Here is a 21,723-nt window from a genome sequence, read left to right on the forward strand (position 1 = left end):
GGGGAGGAGGATATCAAGTCAGAGAACAGAGGACAAGTCACCCGTCTCGGGAATGAGCGGCCTGGCCGTCAGCTGTGTGAGGAAGATAATAAGATAACCGTCCAAATCTCACAGCTGGAAACCAGGCCCATTCTCTCACTGCCCAGCGCACACAGTCTCGGCCCTGGCTCTTTCCAGAGTCCCACAGAAGCTTCTCTCCTTCCAGCAAATCTGCCCTTCAACAACCATCCAGTGGCACCAAGCGAGCACCTGGCTGGGAGGCAAGGAACTCGCTCGAGTGGTTCGCTCTCCCCAAAGCAGCCTGGGCCCCTCCCAGCCGTGAGGCAGAGGCCAGAGGAGGGGGCACCCCCGTCCGTCCCTGCCCTTCGGCACCAGGGACCCCCCGGAGGACGCTGACCCTCTGAAGCATGGATACTGCTGCTCCGTTCTCATCAGAGGCCAACAGCTGGGGGGAGAATGAGGGGATGTCAGCGGAAGAATGGGACCAGCTTACGTGCATGCGCGGAGCAAGGGGACTTGCTTCCAGGAATGGGGACCAGTGATGAGCCCCGGGGGGCGTGGAGGCCAGCCTGGGGGAGAAGGCGCCACAGGTGCTGCCCTGCCCTCCACATCGGCTTCCGGGACCCCCCGCGGCACAAAGCCCGGGCACCCACAGAGCTCTATCTGCGGCTCGATCTCGTGGCCACCAGGCTCAATTCCATCAGCTCAGCACTTTCGCAGAAAGGGTGGGTTGTTTTGCTTGTGCACCACTTTCCACAGGTCATCGTGCCCGCTCCCCGCCTTCCGGGGTCCTCTCAGACCTCCTCTCTTGAGAAACTCGGCGGTGGCTCTGTTCCGAGCGTCCCAGCCATGACCCCACTTCACAGAAAGAAATCTGGAGCCCAAGGCCCAGTGAGCATGCGAGTGGGAGGGGGGCCCATTCGCCCAGCTTACAAGAGCCATTTGGGCTCCCGCGGGGACGCTATGCCGTCTGGAAGGGCTTCTCCCCACGCAGGCCTGGGCTCAAGTTGGCCCCACGCTAAAGCTATCCCCTAGCACAGGCCAGGACGCCACACAGCAACCATAAATTGTTGACCTGCTCCTCTTTCCTGTCTGGCCTCGCGACGTGGCCCTTAAGAGTCTTCCCCCAACCGTGGAGAACAGAATGTGCTTGGCTGGAGACCTGGGTGTCATAAATTGCTAATAACAGATTCTCAATCTGAAAAACAAAATAATAGAAGGCCTGGCCCTTCCTTTCTGCTCCCCTCACCCTCAACACTTTCCTGCAAGGCCCAGAAGAGGAAAGAAATGCCTCCTTTGGCCACCGAGTGGGAAACCAATTCCCCCCTTCCCCGGGACCCCCAGGGGATCAGCCTCCCCACCAGCCTCGCCCTTCACGGGCACAAAAGCCAGGCCTAAAGGAGCCTGTTCTGCGAATGTCTTCGTTTCCCAACGTCCCCTCTTGTCTCTAACCTCACTTTATCCTCAGATTAGCTGAGCACCTGCTAAGTGCCAAGCACTGTGCACCAGGCAGGAAGGTGCCCCAAACCCCACTCACAACTGAGGGGTGGCCGCTGGGGAGCAGTAGGGGTCTGGGTGGCGCTAAAGAGCAGTGGTGTTGAGGCTGCTCCCAGGGAGGACCCATAGCCAGACTATGGAGGCTGACTCTGTTCCCAATCACCTGCCCTGTGGAGAGCCGTCTGGGGGTAAATGGGACAGGAGTGGGGAGGCAAAGACAAGAGCAAAAGCCAGAAGCTGCCATCTTTGGAAAGAACGATAATAAAAGACAAATCTGAATGTTCCCAGGGAGAGATTATAAAATTGTGTTCAGGGTAGAGGTTATATGCAAATTGCACGTAAATATGTACATGGTCCTTGGATAGACCCACACGTCTGCCGCTCTTTCTGCCCCCCCACCCTCTGCTCTGACTCAGGCAGTCTCCAGGCTACCGGGCCACCTCGCCAGGGCATCCCAGACCTTTGTCCCCAATCCTGTCTCCCAGCACTTCCCTCTGCACCACCTTCTCTCCCAGCCTCTCCTCATCTGAGTAACACGAGTGCAGAGGATGAGGAGGAGAGACGATGGGGGGGTGGGCAATGCCCTCACTGGGCACAGCCCCAGGTGGCAGGTGAGGGAGGAGAGGTGGAGAATGGTAGCCTCTGCCAAGCTGGACATCCTTCCAGATCTGGTCTCGGGACGGGCTCCCTGTGACTGTCAGGAGACCCCACGGGCTCCAGACATTCATCGATGCCCCAGCCCTTCCCATCACCCATTCCTCAAAACCAGTGGCAGGAGGCCAGGGGGCTCCGCAGCAAGATCCCAGAGTGGGTTTCCACTTGAGTCTGCACGGGCTCAGACATGCCACACGGGCCAGCCTCGTCCCTGCAGACCCACAGCCAGCGTGGGACTGGGACGCCCTACCACTTGGATGAGTCCCCGTCCCTAAAGCTCAGATTCCTCATCCACAAAATGGGGGGTCAGATACTCTCTGCCCTCCCCAATTCACAAGGCTTCTCAGGCACCCGAAGGTGAGCCACCGGCAAAGAGACGCAGAGCGCAGATGCTGGGCTGTGACCAAGCGTCTGACTCCACATCTGGATTCTGAAACTGCAACAAACATTACCCGGGTGGCCGTCACTGTCCTCATCTGACTCTTCCTCGCTTTCCCCCAGGAGGGGTCAACACAGTCCTTCCCAAGCTGCAGATGGGAAAAGTTGAGTTTCCAAGAGATGAAGTGACAGGCCTGAGGGCACAAGGGCTGGACCAGGGAGGGCCTTGGCCCCAGCTGCGCGACGACCCTCAAACCTCAAACACCAGCAAAGCAGAGGAAGAGGTGAGCAGGCCCCTGGAGGGCTTGTCCCCGTCGGAAAGGCAGGACAGGGACCCCACTGCCTGATCCACAGGGAGCCACAGCCCCTGTACGGCCGGGTCCCCCCTTCGGCCCGGCAGGCTTGGATGGGGCCCCAGGAAGGCTACCATGGGTCCTGGGCCTCCCGGCCTGACTGATCTGCCCAGGAAAGGGGCAGCCTGGCCCGTGTCCAACTTGACAATCATGGAAGGAAGATGACAGACTGCTATTTCCACATGACAGATACAGAAACCGAAGTCCAGCAAGGCTTATGACCTGGACAAGATAGAGAATAATCCTAACAGTTCCCTTCACTGCGCAATTGCTGGGCATCAGCACGTGACACACCTTTTTCTAGAATCCTCTCAATAGGTTGCCACAGGGGAGACACCATTACCCCATTTTACAGATAAGAAAAATGCAGCTCCAAGAAATTAGACAAACAGCCCAATATCGAGACTCAAAATCCAAAAGCTTCAATTCTAGAACTTTCTGACTGTACAACTCCATGGTATTTTCACTGAACTATCCTGCTTTTAAATTGAAGAATGTTCTAGAGCGAGACTGAAGTTATTCATGATGTATTGGTGTGGGGAAGAGGAGGAAGAAGGAAACAAAGTGATGGCCAGAATTGGCACCTGACCCTTCTGCAAGCTAGGGATGAGCCTGCACTCCTTCGCCTGCCATGCAGGCCCTTCTCTGCCTGGCCCAGGCCACCCCCCCAGCCGCCATCCTCACACACCTGTAATGCAGGCACAAACGTGCACTTTCACACCACTGGGCTCTCTGGCTAGAAGGCCCTTTCTACATTCTTGACCAGAAAACTCCTATACTTCCCTCAAAGCCCTACCCGATATTGCCCTTTCTCTAAAAATCGCTCTCTAGTAATCCTAGAAGAGTTGATTGCTCCTCCAGGGAATGCCAGAGTCTTTGGACATCCCTGGTCCCTGGTACTTGACTGGACTCCAATTTTTTGTTTACCCGTGTATTCCTCAGGCTCTGGCTAGATTTGAGCCCCAGAACAGGGACAATTAACAGCCTTCTCTAATCAACCCTCGCAAGACCACAGATAGCACACCAGGCAGCTCTTCACACACCTGACAATCACACAGCCCCGTGAGGCAGCGACTCTTACCACCCCCACGTTACAGATCGGGAAACTGGGCCTCAGACAGGCTAAGTCACTAGACCACATAGGCAGTCTGGCTCCAGGGCCTGCCTGCCCATGCTGGTCCTGTATTACTCTTCCTTGCCTCCCCGTCCCCAGTGCAGTGCCTGCCACATGGTGGGTGCTCAGTAAAGTTTGTTTCCTAGAAAGGTATGGAGGGAGGAGGGTGTTGTCTCACCCCACCCACCTCCAGCCCCAAATCCCACCTGGAATTCTTTTTTCTAAGAGAGAGAGAGAGCTGGAGCATGCAGAGTGGGAAGGGAGGGGCAGAGGGAAGAGACAGAATCCCAACCAGGCTCCTCGCTGGGCGTGGGGCTCGATCCTACAACCCTGAAATCATGTGCTGAGCCGAAATCAAGAGTCGGACGCCCAACCAACTGAGCCGCCCAGGCACCCACCCACCAAATTCTTTGGTCCAGGTCTCCCTACTTCTGGTCCCACCTTCCATCACTCCTGACATTCAGCGCTTCTTTCTTCCAAACACCTCCAGGTGCTTTTCCAATTTCCCATCCATTTCTTCCTTGAGTGCCCCAGCAGGGGTGCGGCGTCTTGCTGTCTTTCCAGTGGGAAACTGAGACCCACAGAGGCCTCCTGGCCAGGGGATCTGTTCAGAGGCAGGTCTCCTGCCTACGGGGCTAGAGCCTCCTATGGACTGGTTTTACTCCGCCTCAAGCAGAAAAACAAGCACCAAGTTGTGGGGGGGGGGGGGGGGGTCTGGGGGTCAGCACCTGCCCTTCCCTCCATGCCAGCACCCCCTGGCTGACCTGGCCACTGGTCTCTGGCTGGGCCTGAGAGCCAAGTGGGGGGGTGGGGGGCTGTTCCCCGGGCTACAGAGGAGGAGACAAGAGGCCCTTTGTGTCTGCAGAGCTCCTGAGACACCTGTTCTCCCTCCTGGCCAGTCTGTGTGCGGCCTTGTTTATCCTACAGGCCTGGCAGCCAGGCCCGGCCCGCTCCCAGCGTGGGGCTCCAGCAGCCCCTGCTAGCACCTGCCCGGGCCTGGCAGCCCCGCGGGCCGCGGGCCAAGCACAACCCCTGCTGTTGACACAGTTGTTGATTTTCGGGAGGGCAGGGAGGAACGGGAGAGGAGGGGAGAAGCAGCAAAGGCATTTGACACCAGCCCGGCTAATTTGCAGTTGGTCCTTGCAACCCTGCGCCCCTCCCGGCCCCAGCTGCCTGGGAGAGGCTTGGGCCTCCAACCCCGGGGCCGCTTGGGCCACACAGCACAGTGTGCCGAGTCCCGCATGACCCTGCAGCACCACACCCCAGGCAGCCCCCGCACCGCCCCCCCGCGTGTCCGTGCACCTCCAGGCTGGCAAACACGACTCAGAGCCGGGCAAAGCCTCTGGGTGCCAGGAGCCCCTAGCCACCCTGTCTTCAAGCGCCTACCGCTCCCCCTGCCTCCAAAGTCCTGAGGCTTCCTCGGTCCTCGGTGAGGGGCAGGACCATCTGACATGCCCTTGGAGACCCAGGGAGGGCCCCAGGGAGACGTGAAGGGATCTGTCCTTACAATCGTCTCTTCTCTCTGACTTGGTCTTGCGGAGCGATCTCCTCCTCACCCTCCAGGTCTTTAGGTCTCCTCTTACAGGGAGCCCTCCCTGATTGCCCAACTCTGGTTGCGGTGCCCTCCTCAGTCCTCCCAAAGCAGTACACCCTGCACCTCCCCACCTCCACTTCCGTCAGTGTCGAACTGATGACTTACTTCCCTTCACCTTCCTCACTGCCGTGTCAGGGGCTGTGCTGTTCTCAGTCCCAGCGTAGCAGGGACGGGGATCCGCTGAGGGGCTGCGTGGCCGCCGGAATGGAGCAGGCCCCCGCAGGCCCGAACACCCACTCGACCTCCACCCCAAGCTCCCACTCTGACAGTCACCTCCTGGATGAACAAGGCCCTGTGGCTGGTTAAAAGGCTTCGGGAATGACCCACCAGCACATGAACTTAGATTGGTAGATCCGCTTTGCCAGTGATCTCAGAGATCAAAGAACAGGATCTTGAAGGACAGGGATGGGTGAGTTTTGAGCATGAAAGGGGCAGAGAGGAGGGCAAGGGTGCAAGGAAGACCCTGTGGGTCAGAGGCCAGCAAGGAGAGGCTGCTGTCAGGCCGGGCAGGAACTCCCTTGCCTCCTCCCCATATGCATCCCCCACACCCGGCAGTCTGTTCTGCCCTTTCCCTTCCGGAGCTCCTAAATCCATCAGGAGGTCCCTCACTCCTGCCCGTGGCCAACTGTCCCAACAGGACTCGGGTGGTAGCAGTCCAGCTCCACAGACCCTCACTAAACTGCCAACCACACACCCACGCTCACAGACAGGCCCTCCCCTCAATTCTGTTTCCCCAAACTCCAAGTCAATCGATGCCCAGAAAGGGGTAACAAATAGCCCAATCATTTCCAAATTTGGGATGTCATGTTGAGGAGAATGGACCTCAGGCCAGGCAGAGCTGGTAGAGAGAAGGGAACTTACATTACAGAAACCATAGGTCCCTGTGTTCTGAGCCAGTTCCAACAGGGTCACCATGTACAGCTGTGCAGACTGTGCACTGCACAACACTAAGAGCCCCATTCATCCAGACTTGTATACTTATCACAACTTAGATGGCAATCAAGTTCATCCCTTGACTTCCTCACAGACCAAAGAGAAAGTTCTCCTGCTACCCAACTCTACTCCAGGCACAAGGTGACACAGATCCCCTTCCTCTGTTCTTTGACCTGTTTCCTGGCTAGGGGACCTGTTGAGTGAAGGCTGAGCCCATCACCACAAGTAAGAGGAGAGGCCTCCCTCTCCCTGCCCCACCAGCCTCAGCTAGGGGACCCCATGACTCCACCACTCTTTCCCTACACACTTGGCTTTCTCCAGCCCCTCACCCTGGCTAGACTCCCCAACATCATCCACTCCTGGTGAGAGGGTATGGCTGCAGATCCATGCTCCCGATGACAGAGCTACAGGAGGGAAGGAGGGTCACTACCCACAGCCCTGCCCTTCCCCAGGTAGAATGGAACTGAAACCCCAATCTTGTCGGCACCTGAGGCTCTGGAGAATTGGAGGTCATGGAGGAGAGAGAGGAGGGCCTCCCTCTGGCTCCCCTGGGCCTTCCAGTCCACTCTCTCCTTTCCTTCTTGACGTTGGTCTCATGTCCCCAGTATCCCTGGGGCTCTCAGAGGCACTGCCTGGTCTCCCAGAGGCCAGAGGGGCTGACCAAGTTCTCTAGAACACAGCACCGCCCGCCTGGCTGCTCATGCAGAAGCGCACGCCCACACACACGCACGCACACACACGCACGCATGTACACACACATACACGCACGTAAGCACAGCAGGCCCTTGCCAACCAGCCAGGGAAAGGGGAGCCGGGCCATCCAGAAGAAGGGCAGGGGCTGGAGGGGCCACTCCCTCTGCTTTCAATACCTCCCTATTCATTCTCCACTCCCCTCACCCCACCTGCCTCTGACAGCCCGCTCTACCTGCACCCAGGCCTCCTTCCAGCCCCTCCTCATTAACCTTTGATTCGCCCCTCCCTGCCCTTCCTTTCCCACCGGACCCACCCCTCCAGGGACAGGCCTGGAACCAAAGCCTCACAGGGATAAAGGAATGACTTCAGCTCCTTCAATAGGCTGGGGGCGGCTTCAAGAGCTTCACACCCCACCGGCAGAAAACTCCTCTCCCTCCATTCTGAGGAGTGCACAGGGCCTGCCTCGGAGGGCCTGCCTTGTATAGCCTGTGTGGCCAGGCAAGAGTTAACTCTTTGGCGTCAGGGTGAGGGCAGCTCAAGGCAGGATTTACTTCCTTTGCTGCCTCCTGCCAGGTGCCAGGGCGAACAGGAGGGCATGGGCCAGGGCGCACGGGCCCACTCCGCTGTCAGCCTGAAAGGGCACCAGTCCAGCCTTACAGGATTCTTCTCATACTCCCACTACTACCCCTCCTGCCAGGGACCCCTCTTTCTGCAGAATATTCTAGCGTGGGTCCCCACTCCTCTCTGTCTGCCAGAGAAACACTGACTTTTCTGTTGCTCTGCATATCAGTTCTAGATATATTTTAAATCCTTTCCGTTCTGCTTACAAAAGTAATGCACATTGTGGTACTACTTTGGGGGAACTACAGAAACACAGAAATAATAGAAATATGAGCCATAATTTTTAAAAAAAAGAAGTCAACAAAGGATGTCGGTCTAGGGTGGGGGTGGGTCTGTCTGGCCTGCTACCCACTGGCCTCTAAATGCCCCCCCCCATCTTGGACTTCCAAGGAAATCCCGCCCCCCCCAGCTGCTCCTTCAAATGGCAGGACCTGGACCCCCTGAACGGGCAGCGGAGCAGGTCTAGAGTGCCAAGAAGCAGGACCTGGCCCCGAGGTGCCCCACTCCCTTTGTGGGGGGAAGGGAGAAGGCCTGGACCAAGGCCCTCTGGGAACTAGTTCTCACCCCATCCAGTTCCACAGGCTGCACATTCCATTCTGAGTCAAGCAGGGGGCGGGGACTGGGGGAGGTAAGGCCGAGGGGAGGAGAACAGTCTGGCCTCCTCTGGGGCGGATCCCCCAGGGAGCTCCAGGCCTGGCAGGGATCAGACCTAAACCACCAGGGGGGGAAGGGAGCCTGAGGATTCCGGTCCAGTCTGTGGCCCCTTCCCATTCTCCTCTCCTCAAACCAAAACACCGAAACCCTCCCTTGGATATGTTCCCAGAAGATACAGGGGACAATGTGGGGATAACACTAAACCTCTCCCCACTCCCAACCTGGCCACAATGCCCAGGGATGCTTATGGGGCTTCAGGCCAAGGCCATTTAGATGCTAAGGTACTGTGGTGGGGCGAGTCTGATACGTGTGTGTCTAGGGAACTGAATCGAGGTTTGATGGCGTGCATCAGGCTTCTCAGAGTGACTGAAAGGGCTGGGTAGAGGATGCTATTTAGGAAAAAAGGGGGAAGCTGGAGCTATTGTTCCCACTTCTTCCTCTACCACCCCAAACACACCTCTCCCCTCAAAACACACTCCAGGACACCTCAACCTCCAGACACACATCTCAGCCCCGGCTGCTTGCTCCCCCAGCTCATCCCTGTGTGCGCTGGGTGCTGAGATGCCAGGCCCCCCCACACACACACACACGTGCATGCGCACACACACACACGCGTGCACACACACAGAGCACACATCCTAGGCCACACCCAGGCCTTGGATTTGCCTGCCGATGACCTTGGGAGGAGGTGGGGAAACCCCCGGCACTTCCTCCTCACCTCTCAGCCTCTTGGAGGTCTGACCACTGTCATTGTCCCATGTCTGGGTCCATCCAGCTCCTTCCTGACAGCACCCAGTGGGGGGACAGGGCTGGGCAAGGCCAGGGCCACAGGGCCCCTGGCTCCTCCCAAATGAGGCAGGTCACAGGAGCAGAGGATCTTCCTAAATAAAGCAGGGGCTCCTGGAGTAGCAGGCGGTAACTGCCAGGTTCTATGCTGTGGGCCACGCAGGGCAGACGAAAACCTTTTCCTAGGGGAGTCCCAGGAGCCTTCACCACCATGAGGCTTGAGCAGGAATGGCCTCGGGGGTCTCTGGCAGGCCCAACTGGACACCCTATCCCGCTCCACCCGTTCTTAGGAGGAAGCCAGCATGTCACTGCTGCTCAGAGAGTATTTGAATTTTGTAAAGGAACAGAGTCCCACCTGACCAGAGAAGCAAGCAGAGGTTGAAGTCGGCCCTGCCGAGCCAGCCTGCAACAGACTTCCTAAGCAAAGCTTCCCAAGGAGCTGGAAGGAGGACCCCAAGGAAGAGGCAACCAAAATGGAGGTGAGCTAAGCAAAGACCCCATCCAGGGTGTGCCCTCCTGCTTGGGAGCAGGGAGACAGGGAGATGACAGGAGAGGTGAAAGCCATCTTCCATGGGTCCTGGGTCCCTACATAGCCAGGTTCCAGAAAGGAGACTAGCAAAGGGTGAGGACTGCAGCGAGTTTGGACAGGAGCGAGCCCTCTTAAGCAAACACTGAGCACAAAAATAATTCCCATTCAAAGCACGATTTGCTGTGGGCCTGGCTGGGCCTTCCCAGCAGTCCTTTTCAAAGGCTCCCCTTCACCTCTGACTGTGGCTGGGGGAGGGGCACGCAGGCCCAGCGGCATTTGAGTTCCACTTTTTCCAGAGGCTTCCTGGTGACCTACTGGGAGCTATCCGATAAGGCCAATCTCAAAGCAGCCCGAGAGGAGTAAACCCGTGAAAAGTGTCAGCTCCTCAAGGGCAGGAACATAGATCCTCTGCAGGAGCGGGCCTCTCAAGCTAACACTTGTCTGGCAACCAGCACACCCAGACCCACACCATTCATGGAGCACCACTTCGGATTTAATCGGATGTGAGCCTCCCGAGCTGTAAGAGGTTAAGTACTGTTGCTGTTATTGTCCCATTTCACAGATGGAAAAACAGAGGCTCAGAACTGTTAAGTGGTGAACATCTCTCCCAGCTCTTACCGGATACATCATGTTGTCCCGAATCTGCTAATTATCAGAGTAGCAACATGTTCAGGCTGGGGCCCTCCCCACTAAGGAAAGAGGGGGTATGGATGAAGCTGGACCCCAAGATGTGGTCCTGGACCCAAGATTTCAAAGCCAAGGCAGCATTGGAAATCGCCCTTCACCAGTACTGACCCCCAACACTGCTGATCACAAAATCTGAGGTGGGGATAGAATGCCATCTCTAGACAAGAGCAAAGAGTGGTTAGTGACAACCGCTGGCTCCATTTCCAGAACAATCTCCCGTCAGCCCACCCTACCTCCATTCTGAATCCAATGGGCCTCCTGGCTAGCCTCTTCCGTTCTTGCTCCCCCTTCAAACTACCCTCTATTAGCCACCAAAGTCACCTCTCTTTTTCACATTTTTTCCCACTTGTTAAAGTCATTCATGACCATTGTAGAAGACTGAAGAATCAACAGAAGAAGGAAATAAAAATCACCCGTTGTCCAGCATCTGGAATTAGCTCTGTAAACACTTCCAGGCAGCCTTAGTCTTCTCTTCATGTATGCGTGCAGGGTGGGCATGCACATACGTACGATTATCTGTACAAAATTAGTATATACCATAGAGCTTCATATAGGGTTTTACCCTTTTTATTAATATATGTTTTCCAAATTAGAAGCTACTCTTTCTTTACCTACACTTTTTGGGGTTTGATTTCTTTGGCATAGTTCAGAGATGCACAAGGCACTTCATTCGGGCAGGACAAAAGGGTCCAGAGTGAAAACACCATCTTTCCTCCATCCCAACCCATCCCTCAGCCACCGTTTCCCTCCCCTGGGGCGACTCTGATTACCTGTTTCTTATATACTAAATCATCTTTTAAAATCATCCATCAGATCATGTCACTCCCCTCCTTAAAACTCTCCAATGGCTTCCCATCACACTTGCCATAAAATCCAAGCTCCTAACCAGTCCTAGCAGGCCCTGTGTGACCAGGCTGTGGTCCTCCCCCCTCTGATTTCCTCCAGCACACTGCTCTGCACAAACCCGATCTGGCCTCGGGGATTTTTCATTCCCTCCGCCTGGAATCCTTTCTTCGTCTTTGTGCAGCGGGCTCCTTCTCATCCTCCCCCCCCCCCCGGGGGGGGGGGGAGGCTTCAACTGGCCTCCAGTCTCCCACCACCCCTGCCTGCCTCCATGTGCACATTCTGTGTCACATCACCATGCTGTATTTCTGCCACATCACATGGGGTCTAATGTTGTCTTGGTTACTTCTTTCGAGGGCAGGCAGACTACCTGTCTTGTTCACCCCTAAAGCCACATTGCCTAGCACAGGGCCTGACACATAATAAGCGTTCCAACGTATTTTTGTTTAAGGCATGAATGGGGGGAGTGGGACTGCGATGGTGGTTCTCATCACTGAAAACAGCCCCCCAGCAGGATTTCCAAGCACCAAGCACCAACCTCCTGGCCGCCCTCCCCCATGCCCGGGGTGGGGGCTAGAGAATCAGAGAAAGGAAAGGGGAGCCCATTGTCCAAGGCAGTATCCACCTGCTCTTCCCTCCTGTCTCCCAGCTCACCCCTTACTGGCGCTGTGCATTTGCAGAGTCCGGAATCAGACAAGGAGCTTATGACAAACCCGATTTCCTAGAAAATACTCTTAACTGCAAGTGGAAAGTTGAAGGTGAAACTTTGCTTCCGGTCTACCCAGGCAGCTGGGCTATTCTGGGTTCCTGAGTGCGCCTCAGAAGCAGGTAACACAGATGCTGCCCAGGGAGCAGAGCTCCCCCAGGAACAGCCTCAGCCCTTCCCACTTGACGCCCCCTCCCCCATCCACCCCTCCCCCGCAAGGGCCCCAGACACCTGGGCTCCTCTCTCCAGAAATTCACCCAGCCCCAGAGACACAAATGCGCATCCAATCCCGAGCCAGCAGCCCAAGCCAGGATACTCCGGGGACACCCTAGTGGAGACAGCTTCCTTCCTGGGGCCTGATTTCCACTGAGAGAAGACTGGCAGGTGGGCCAAGATTGATTTTTAAGAATGAGGGAAAGGAGGGAATAAAGTGCCTTTCAAAAAACTGTGAAATAATGGGGGGCAGCATGGGGGGGGGGCGGTTAATGAAAGACTTCACAAGATGGAACTAGACAAGGAGTAGGGAGAATCTGAGGAGCCAGAATCAGGAAAGGGTGGGAAGAAGTGTGAGGTTTCTTCCTTCCCAGAAGTGGACAATTGTTATAACTGATTAAAGGAGCACAATCCCAAAGTACCCTTCTGGGCTCTCTTCAAGGTCAGTTAATAATGGCAGTAACAGCTAACATTTCTCCAGCACTTACTATGTGCCAGGCACAGTTCTGTGAGCTGCAGATGAGCAAACTGAGGCACAGAGCAATAAGGCTGAATTGCTCAAGATCATGTCGCCAGTGGCAGGATCTAGGATCTAACTTCGGAGCCCTGGCTCTTAACCACTAAGCTATACGTACGTGGCTTTCAATGGTCCCACCGGGGGGGGAGGGGGGGTCCCTACCCTTCTGGAGTTCACGCCTTCCAAACCATTATCCCTTAACTGATCATTCCATGCCAGTTTCAAAGATGTGCGCATAATTCTGCCCATTCTGCGTAAGGGAAAAATCTGGAAAAGCTAAGGGACTCGCCCGAGCTGACGCTGCCCATAGGAGGGGAATTAGAACCAAAATGTGCTGAACCCCAGCCTGTGGAGCACTACTTCCTAAGGGAGCACGATGGAAACGCGGATCTCGAAACTCCGCCCAAAGCAGCAGCATCTCCTCTGGCTTTGGCCAGACCCCTTCGCCAGAGCCAGCGCCGAGGCGCCCTGCCCGGAAATTCCCACAGAGTCACAGCGAACTTCCCAGGAAAACTCCTCGGCTTCCTCCGAGCCCCCGTCACGGAGGCGGCTGCCAAGAGCGCCGCTGGAGTCCTCGCAGCTGCCGTCGGCCCTCCAGGGCGGGAGCCGCCGCTCGTGCGCTCGGGGTCCTCCCGGAAAGGTCCAGGGCTGAAGTTCAAAATTCACTTCCCGCCCAGGCCCGGCTCGGGGCCCCGCCCGGGACTCTCCGGCAGCCCCCACGGCTGTCGCCTTCCCCAGCCCCAGATAAGTAATGGAGCCCCTGCAGCCTGGAAGGCCGGGCGGGCAGCTGGGAAAATCCCGCGAGCGATCCCTGCGCGTCTGGGGACTCGCAGCAGCCGACGCGCGCACACACACACATACACACGTGTGTGTGTATGTGTGTGTGTGTGCGCGCGCGCGCGCGTGTCACAGCAGCCGGCGCGCACACGTGTGTGTGTGTGTGTGTGTGTGTGTGTGTGTGTGTTTACGTACGGAACGCGCGGGGTGGGAAAACAATGGCGAGCCGCTGGGAACAGAGCGACCGGCCCCCTCCCCACCTCCCCGCCTCCCTACCCCCAGGCAAGATTTGCTTAGCAGCGAAATCGGGATGCAGAGATTCACCTCCGACTGCAAAGGCGGGAGGTGGGGGGTGGTAAGGAGGAGGCTAGGGTGGGAGGTGGGAGGTGGGAGGGGGTGAAACAGGAGCAGCCGGAGCAGAAAACAAACAGGATGCAGCGCCCGGCGGGTCCGCTGGGGTGCGAACCTGGCAGGGTGGGAAGGACTGCGTGGCCGCCCCCCCCGCACCGCACCAACCCGGGAGGGGGTCGATCTGCGTCTGGGCGCCGGCACCCGAGCCCCCACGCGGGGCGCGCACAGGTCGCCCCAGCTTCCCTTTGGGAAATCCTTGAACTGGGCGCCTAGACAGACTGATGAGAAAGCCCTCGTGCCCCGGCCGGTCGGCGAGGGCGGGGGCGGGGGGGGGGTGGGAGCACCCCAAGGCCGGCTAGCGTGGTGCGCACACAGACACACACAGCGCCCCCCACCCCCACGGCCTTACCGGGCTGCCACCCCTCTGCACAAGGACCTGGGTCAGCCCGCGAGGAGCCGCCGCGGGCCGGCCTTGTTGGGGGGTGGGTAGGTGGGGGTCCGTTCCTTCTCCTAAAACTTTGCAAAGGATGAAAAGTCGCAGAGATGAGAGCCGGCGTGTGCCCAGAAACGCGGGGGCGCGAGTGTCAAACTTCGCAGGGCCGGGGAGGGGGCGCAGCGGCGTGCTGCGGGAGCCGAGGGGGCGCACTTACTACTCAGCCGGGCGCCGGGCTCGGGGCTCGGGGCTCGGCGCTCCTGCTCCGGCTCCGGCTCCTCCTCCGAACGGGTCCTCGCGGCTGGCAGCCCGGGCTTCCCGCTCACATGCCCCGGCGACGCGGCTGACCGGCGCGCAGGGCTGGGGCGGCTGGGCTGGGAGGAGGCACGCCCCCCGCCGGGGGCCGGGGAGTCGCTCCGGACTCGTGGCCACCCTGGGTCCGCGCCCCAGCGCGGGCCGCCGTCCCGGGCGGAGAGCTCGGTTCCGGCCGGGCGGCGCCCTCCGCCGAGCCAGGCCGCTCTCTGCACTCTGCCCTCTGCCCTCTGCTTGCGGCCGTCTCCCTGCCTTCCGCGGTCCTGCTCCCTGACTCGCCCGGACGCTGCGCCGGCCCGCCCGCCCGGCTCTCCGGCTCTCCCGCTCCGCGCCTCGGCTCGGTCCCGAACCGGGGCCTCGGCGGCTGGCCGCTGCGCCCCGGGCTCAGACCTGGGCTCGCCGCTCCTGGGCCGGGGTTCCAGGACCCGCCACTTGCACAGTTCAGTTCAAGCCGGGACTGGGAGCAGGGCGCTCGCAGCTCGCTGCTGCGAGGCGACTCCACCGCCTCAGAGGAGAAAGAGGGAGGGAGACAGAGAGCGGGCAGGGGGAGGAGGAAGGAGGAAGGGTGGGGAGATGGAGAAGGAGGGAGGGACAGAGAGTTCCCTCCTCCTCCTCTCTGCAGCCAGGTCCATCCAGGCATCCACAGCTGGAAACCTCGGTTGGGAAGGGGAGAGCGGCGGGGGCGGGTGAGGATAGAAGAAAGAGGTGGATTCTGCCCACTCCCACTGCCCAGGTATGAGGGTCGCTACCGAGAGGCTTCGCTCCTTAGAGCAAGACCCAAGAAGTTGTCCATCCAACTCCGGGCCTCCTAACCCTCCAGACAGCCAGGATTTAGTGTTTCAGACCCTATTTCAGAATCTCCCTGAGGAGCCTCAACCCACCTGCAGCCAGACTGCTTCCCAATGCCTCAGACCACTCTCTCCAAGCCTGGCATTTGGCACTCTCTCGGGTGTCTGGTGTTTGGTGTTTTCCTGAGCTGGTTCTAGAGAAAGGGACGGATTCCTTTAATTCGGGGTATTTATTAAATGCCTACAATATGCCTGGCCCAACAGGGTGCTGGGGACACCAGGATGAATGAGAGGGTGCCCTGCCCTTTCTAGAGTCCCCTTTTGTGACGGAGACAGATGAGTGAACGTGTCATTCTGGGGAAGTGGGAGAGTACCAAGGTCAGACCAGCGGGGGGGGGGGGGGGGGGGGGGGGCGCGGCCTCGGGGACCACCAAGGGCACTCTGGTGTGAGGACAGGAATCAGAGTCTTCCTGGGGGAGGTGTTATCTGAACTGGGTCTCAGGAAGTAGAGCAGGTGAAAGGAGGGGCAATGGTGAAACGCAAATAAGGTGCCAACAGTGTAGGTGGCCTGTCTTCTCAGCAGGTGATGGCCAGCCAGGCTCCTAGGACCTTCTGGGGGCCTTGGATTTCATCACTCCCCACGGCCTTCCTTACCCAACCCTTTTTATTCATCTTTTAGTTCTCAGCCCAGATATCAATTCTTCCAGAAGCATGTCTTTTTTTTTTTTTTTTAAGATTTTATTTATTTATTTGACAGAGAGAGACACAGCAAGAGAGGGAACACAAGCAGGGGAAGTCGGAGAGGGAGAAGCAGGCTCCCCGCTGAGCAGGGAGCCCGATGTGGGGCTCGATCCCAGGACCCTGGGATCATGACCTGAGCCGAAGGCAGACGCTTAACGACTGAGCCACCCAGGTGCCCCAGAAGCATGTCTTGACAGTCCAATCTGGGTCAGGTGCCCCATCTACTGGGTGGGCTCCAGAAGCCCTCCCCCACCCCCACCCCCACACGCCCCTCCCTGCCCAGGGTTGTAGATATTTGTCTGCTCCCCCACTGGACTGCAAGCTCCCCAAGAGCAGGGATGTCTCTCTGGCTCACTGTTACATCCCTCGTGCCTAGTGAGGGCTTGGCAAAGAGCAGGCCCTTGATAAATACTTGTTGATCCATGAGTTGATTGAAGAGGAATGGGGAGTCCCTGAGGGATTCTAAGGAGGGCCTCTGATGAGATCAGTCTAGCTGGAGGCAGGGAGGCCCGTGACCAGACAGTGGTAGTCACCGGGGTAGAAATGACACAGGCCTGGGGTAAGCTAGGTACAAGGAGGATGGAAAGAAGGGAGCAGGGGGTTGGAGGTGGGACAAGTCAATATTAACTCTGAAGCAAATGGCTTTTGGACGACTGAACGAAGCCATTTCAGAAACCATGAAAGAGTTACCCACGTGCCACCAAGCCTTTCCTCCTCCTGGCCAGCATGCCTGTGTTTTCCGTGTAGCTGGTTGTTTTTCTCTGGCCCCTGATCAGCTTCAGTGGGCACCTTCTTTATGGGTCCCTCCCTGTAGCTGTCTTCAGCCACAGCAGAGTGAGAGAGGAAGAACAGAGAGATGGGACATGGGCTCTCCTCTTTCCAACGGCCCCCATCCACTGTATTGCACTTCATTGGCGACCACCCTTCCCAATCACTGCCACTACACTGAAACATTTTTTTGTTCTGTTTTTGTTTTTAGTAATCTCTACACCCAACTGATGACCCCGAGATCAAGAGTCATATGCTCTTCTGACTGAGCCAGCCAGGTGCCCCTGAAAGATTTTTAAGTATCTGCCTACTCTGTCTTACACACAGTAAGACAATATACATATACGAGTCTATTTTCAAATACAGTATCCATTTGTACCTTATCCCGGTTCTGTGAGGTTGGTATCATTATCCCCATTTTAGAGGCAAGAAGAATGAAGCTCAGGGTCATGGCCAGTAAGTGATGGAAGGAAGTTGTTTGAAGATTCTAGGTCTGTCTCTACTACCACGCCATTTCCTGGGAACACCCATCAAAATGGCACTATTTAACCTAGTGGACCACTCCCTCCTCGAAATGCTCACTTCATGACTCCACACCGCCCTGAGTTTCTTCTGACCTCACTGGTTGTCCTTTTTCAGCTTCCCTTATTTATATTTCTTCCTCCACCTTTTCTCCAGGTGGGTATTTTCCAGGGGCTCCCTTCACCCCATTTTCTTCTCTCTCTTACTTCTCGCCGTAAATGAAATGTTATACTTCCATAGCTTTATTTTTTTTTTAAGATTTTCTTTATTTATCTGAGAAAGAGAGAGAGAGAGAACGAGCAGTGGGGAGGGGCAGAGGGGGAGAGAGAGAGAGAATGAAGCAGACTCCCTGCTGAGCAGAAGCCTGATGCCAAGCTCCATCCCAGGACCCAGAGATCATGACCTGAGCCGAGGGCAGACGCTTAACAGACTGAGCCACCCAGCCACCCCTGTCTTCATAGCTTTAAATACCAACTATTGGGACACCTGGGTGGCCCAGTCGGTTAATTATCCAACTCTTGATTTCAGCTCAGGTCATGATCTCAGGGTCGTGAGACTGAGCCCCGTGTCTGGCTCTGAGGCAAGTCTGCTTAAGACTCTCTCTCCCTCTGCCCCTCCCCGCCCGGCTCTCTCAAATAAATAAATAAATAAATAAATAAATAAATACCAACTATGTGCTGATGATTCTTCCAATTTTTTCTGTAACTCTCCAAGGCTGCTTGGTGCACCTCAGACTCATGTATCCGACCACACACTTGATGTTTCTACCCAAGGATCTCACAGACATCCTAAATTTCACATGTTCCAGGATGGAGCTTTAACCACCACCCCCAAGTCTGTGTACACCCTGGAGTGCCTTTCCCATCTCAGGAAATGGTACCACTGGGAGGTTCGAGCCTAAAACCTAGGAGTCATCCTCGATTCTTCCTTTCCATCCACCCAAATTAGCGAGTGCTATTGATCTATCTCCACAAATACATCCCAGTCCTCCTCTCCTCTGTCCTCGCTGTGGCCACCCTGGCCCAGGTCATCATCAACTGTCAGCTAGACCACGACAGCCTCACTGCTTCCGAGAACCGAGACCACCTGCAGTCACATCATTTCACTAAGGCTGCTTACATCGCCATGACTTTAATATTTGTTCCAGAAATTTCTTGCCCAGGAAGATAAGCCCGTAAACTAGTATAAATAATTTCATTATTTGCTCCAGGAACTTCCTGAAAATCAATTTATCTGAACAATAGACTGCTCAAACAGCCCCCTTCTCAGGACAATAGTTTGCTTAACCTGGCAAACCACTAGCTTATCAAACAATTTTTTATTTTTCAAGACCCTCCCCTCGCTGTATCCTCCAATCCTGAAATGTTATTTTACAAACTGCCCAATCCCAATCGGATCTCCATATTGAAAGATCTGCCTTCAAGCCCTATAAATACCTCTTTACCTGGAAAGCACTTCCCCAAACCCTGTTCTTCCCAGCGCAGGCTCCCTTTCATCCTCTGGTCTGGACATAAATGTTCCTTTCTCTATCTTCCCTTCCCCAACTCCCCCACCCCACCTCCAAGATCATCCTCCACACCTTATTCTCCTGCTTCATAGCACTCACCACAACTGGTACTTACTTTATCTGTTTTCTTGTTTTGGTTTTTTTTTTTCCTGTTTTCCCTTTAGACTGTGGGCTCTATTTTCCATTTAATTTCCAGAACCCCTTGTAGAGGCTCAAAAAATATGCTTTGCTGAAGGAAAGACTTTGGCTTCAGGGAGGTGATCCCCAACACACTTCATGTGGCTGCCATTTCCTGAGACCCCGTGGGGGCTGCGGTGCCCAGGGGTGCTGGGGTTCCCCACTCTCCCTTTAAACTCCAAGGTTAGAGACAAAGGGGCAAGTGGGAGAAATAGTAAAAGGGGGGCACCTGGATGGCTCAGTCGTTAAGCATCTGCCTTCGGCTCAGGTCATGATCCCAGGTCCGGGGATCGAGCCCCACATCGGGCTCCCTGCTTGGCGGGAAGCCTGCTTCTCCCTCTCCCACTCCCCCTGCTTGTGTTCCCTCTCTCGCTGTGTCTCTCTCTGTCAAAAAAAAAAAAAAAAAAAAAAAGAAGCAGTAAAAGGATTAAATTCACAGAATGGTGTGAATCACTTTCTTCAGTGTTACAGGAGCAGGTGAGAGGGAGAAAGCTTCAGAAAGTAAGCTGAGGAGCTGGGAGAAGGAAAGAGCATCGAGAAATCCTTGTCCTGCTTTGCCTCAGGTCTTTCCTGCTTTTCCCTAGGCCTCAGGACCTAGCGAAGGGCCATTTTCTCTGTGAAGCCTAGAGGAGGTTCTTGTTGGTTGGATCAGGTCAGGGTAGGCCCAGCCTAGTGGAGTTTATCTGGGCACCAACTCTTCATCCTATGACTGAGCAAGTGCTTTTCTAGATACCTACAGCCAGACTCGCCAGTCAGAAATGCTGAGCTCAGATGGCCTTGCACCGTGGCAGATACCACAGGAACCACCTTTCAGAGTCAGGCGCTCCCATCAGGCTGAGCTTGGTGGGCCTCTACTCAGTTCTACTTGAGTTTCTCCCAAGAGTCCCACTTGGGTATGGAAGTGAATCAAGAAGATAACAGGTTGGTTCACAGAATGTTTCATTTGCCTATCAGGATCTGAACCTATAAGATCTGGAAGCAATCAGCCTTCCAGAACCATCTCCTCCATCTCCTCTCTTTGTGAACAGACAGGAGAGGTATCTTGCCCATGGCTGACTCTTAACACACATGATCTCTTTTCATCTATTAACAGTTCTGTGAAGATGGGGACTGTTCCATTTTATAGAGGAGGAAAATCACACTCCAAGGTGGGAATAAAAGTTTCCAAGACTGCATGGTGAAGGGGTGAGGGCTGATATTTGAACCCAGGTTTTCTGGCCCTCAAGTCCCTGCTTTTTCTGCTATACCATCCTGTCTTGCTTCTTATGGGGTTTTATGGTCCTTAGAATCGAAACCACATAAACAAGCACTGGAGTATTATTGCACAGCCCAGATTCTAGCCTAGGCCCTAGAACTAGAAACAGCTCGGGGCACCTGGGTGGCTCAGTCGGTTGGGTGTCTGACTCTTGATCTCAGCTCAGGTCTTGATCTCAGGGTGGTGAGTTCAAGCCCCAGCTTGGGCTCCATGCTGGACATGGAACCTACTTTAAAAAAATAAATAAATAAAAAGAAACAGCTCTCTGCTTCTTATGTGACAGTTGGTCACCTGTCCCCCAACTGGAGGACTGTCTCCCAAGGACAGAGGACTCAACCCATACCCCTACCCCCAACATACTTGCATGCACACACACAGGGACCTCACTGAGGACGTGGGCTTCCCTAATGCCAGTGACGTGAGTCCTTTCTACACACACACACACACACTCTCTCTCTCTCTCTTCCAAAACTTCTCCAGTCCATTCTTCCCATGTCTAGCTACCATGGGGAACTCAGCTTGGGGAAGAGGACTGGAGTATCACGTCTCACCTCCAGACCTAACAAATATTCTCTCCCTGCAAATTTAACCATTAGTAGTCCTAAACCCTGGGGGCAAAAATCAGGCCCCTTGTCTTACTGATCAATTTGGAATGGGTGCAAAGGCAGAGTTACCTCCCTCTGAGGGCACCCACACAGTACGGCCCTGCACAACGGGGGTTTTCTTCTCTCCTCCTTCCTTCTCTCCGGGTCCTTCCCACAGAGGGGGGCCTTGGGCCCCACCTGAACCGGCAGCTGATGGAGGGAGGGAGGGAAAGAAGTGAAGAGGGTTGTTCCCTTCCCAGCAGCCCCAGGAATTTAGGAAATCCTGAGGTGGCCTCCTCATTTCCCTCCCCCGACCTCCACCTGGTTTCTAGTGCCCCACCCCCACCACCTAACTTTTTTTAACCCTCTTTCCTGTCTTGAGGAGACCTAGATCCTCATCCTGGGAGGGACTGGCAACAATTAACAAAGGCACCATGGAGTAAAGACAATTAACAATCCAGAAAAGAGGGGAAAGAGAGGCTTTGTTCTGGTCTCCACGGCAACGGGGGGGGGGGGTTAGGAGGAGGAGGAGGAGGAGAAGAGGCCATCCAGAGAGGCTGATACTTTCACTTTCCTTTCATCCCTCCCCTGTCCCGCCCCCTTGGGTTTCTGCCAGAGAGACGGGGGATCTTGGAGAACACAGGACTGGGACAGGCCCAGTCTCCAGGCTGGAGATTCTAGGTGGGTGACTGTGAGGTTCACACCCTAGCTAAGAACTCACTGGGGAATTAAGGCT

At 55.9% G+C, this 21,723-nt stretch overlaps 1 protein-coding gene across 1 annotated transcript in view; it reads right to left on the bottom strand.

Moving 5' to 3' along the window:
* SOX13 (SRY-box transcription factor 13) overlaps positions 1-14,771 on the bottom strand; it is a 44,617-nt gene extending 29,846 nt beyond the window's left edge. Inside the window, exon 1 of the mRNA XM_032422275.1 lies at positions 14,551-14,771. The gene's annotated coding sequence lies outside the window, so the exon portion shown is untranslated. The remainder of the gene's footprint in view (positions 1-14,550) is intronic.
* Between the last annotated feature and the right edge of the window lie 6,952 nt (positions 14,772-21,723).

This window comes from Phoca vitulina, unplaced genomic scaffold, assembly GCF_004348235.1.
Source record: "Phoca vitulina isolate PV1807 unplaced genomic scaffold, GSC_HSeal_1.0 scaffold26, whole genome shotgun sequence".
NCBI lineage: Eukaryota > Metazoa > Chordata > Mammalia > Carnivora > Phocidae > Phoca > Phoca vitulina.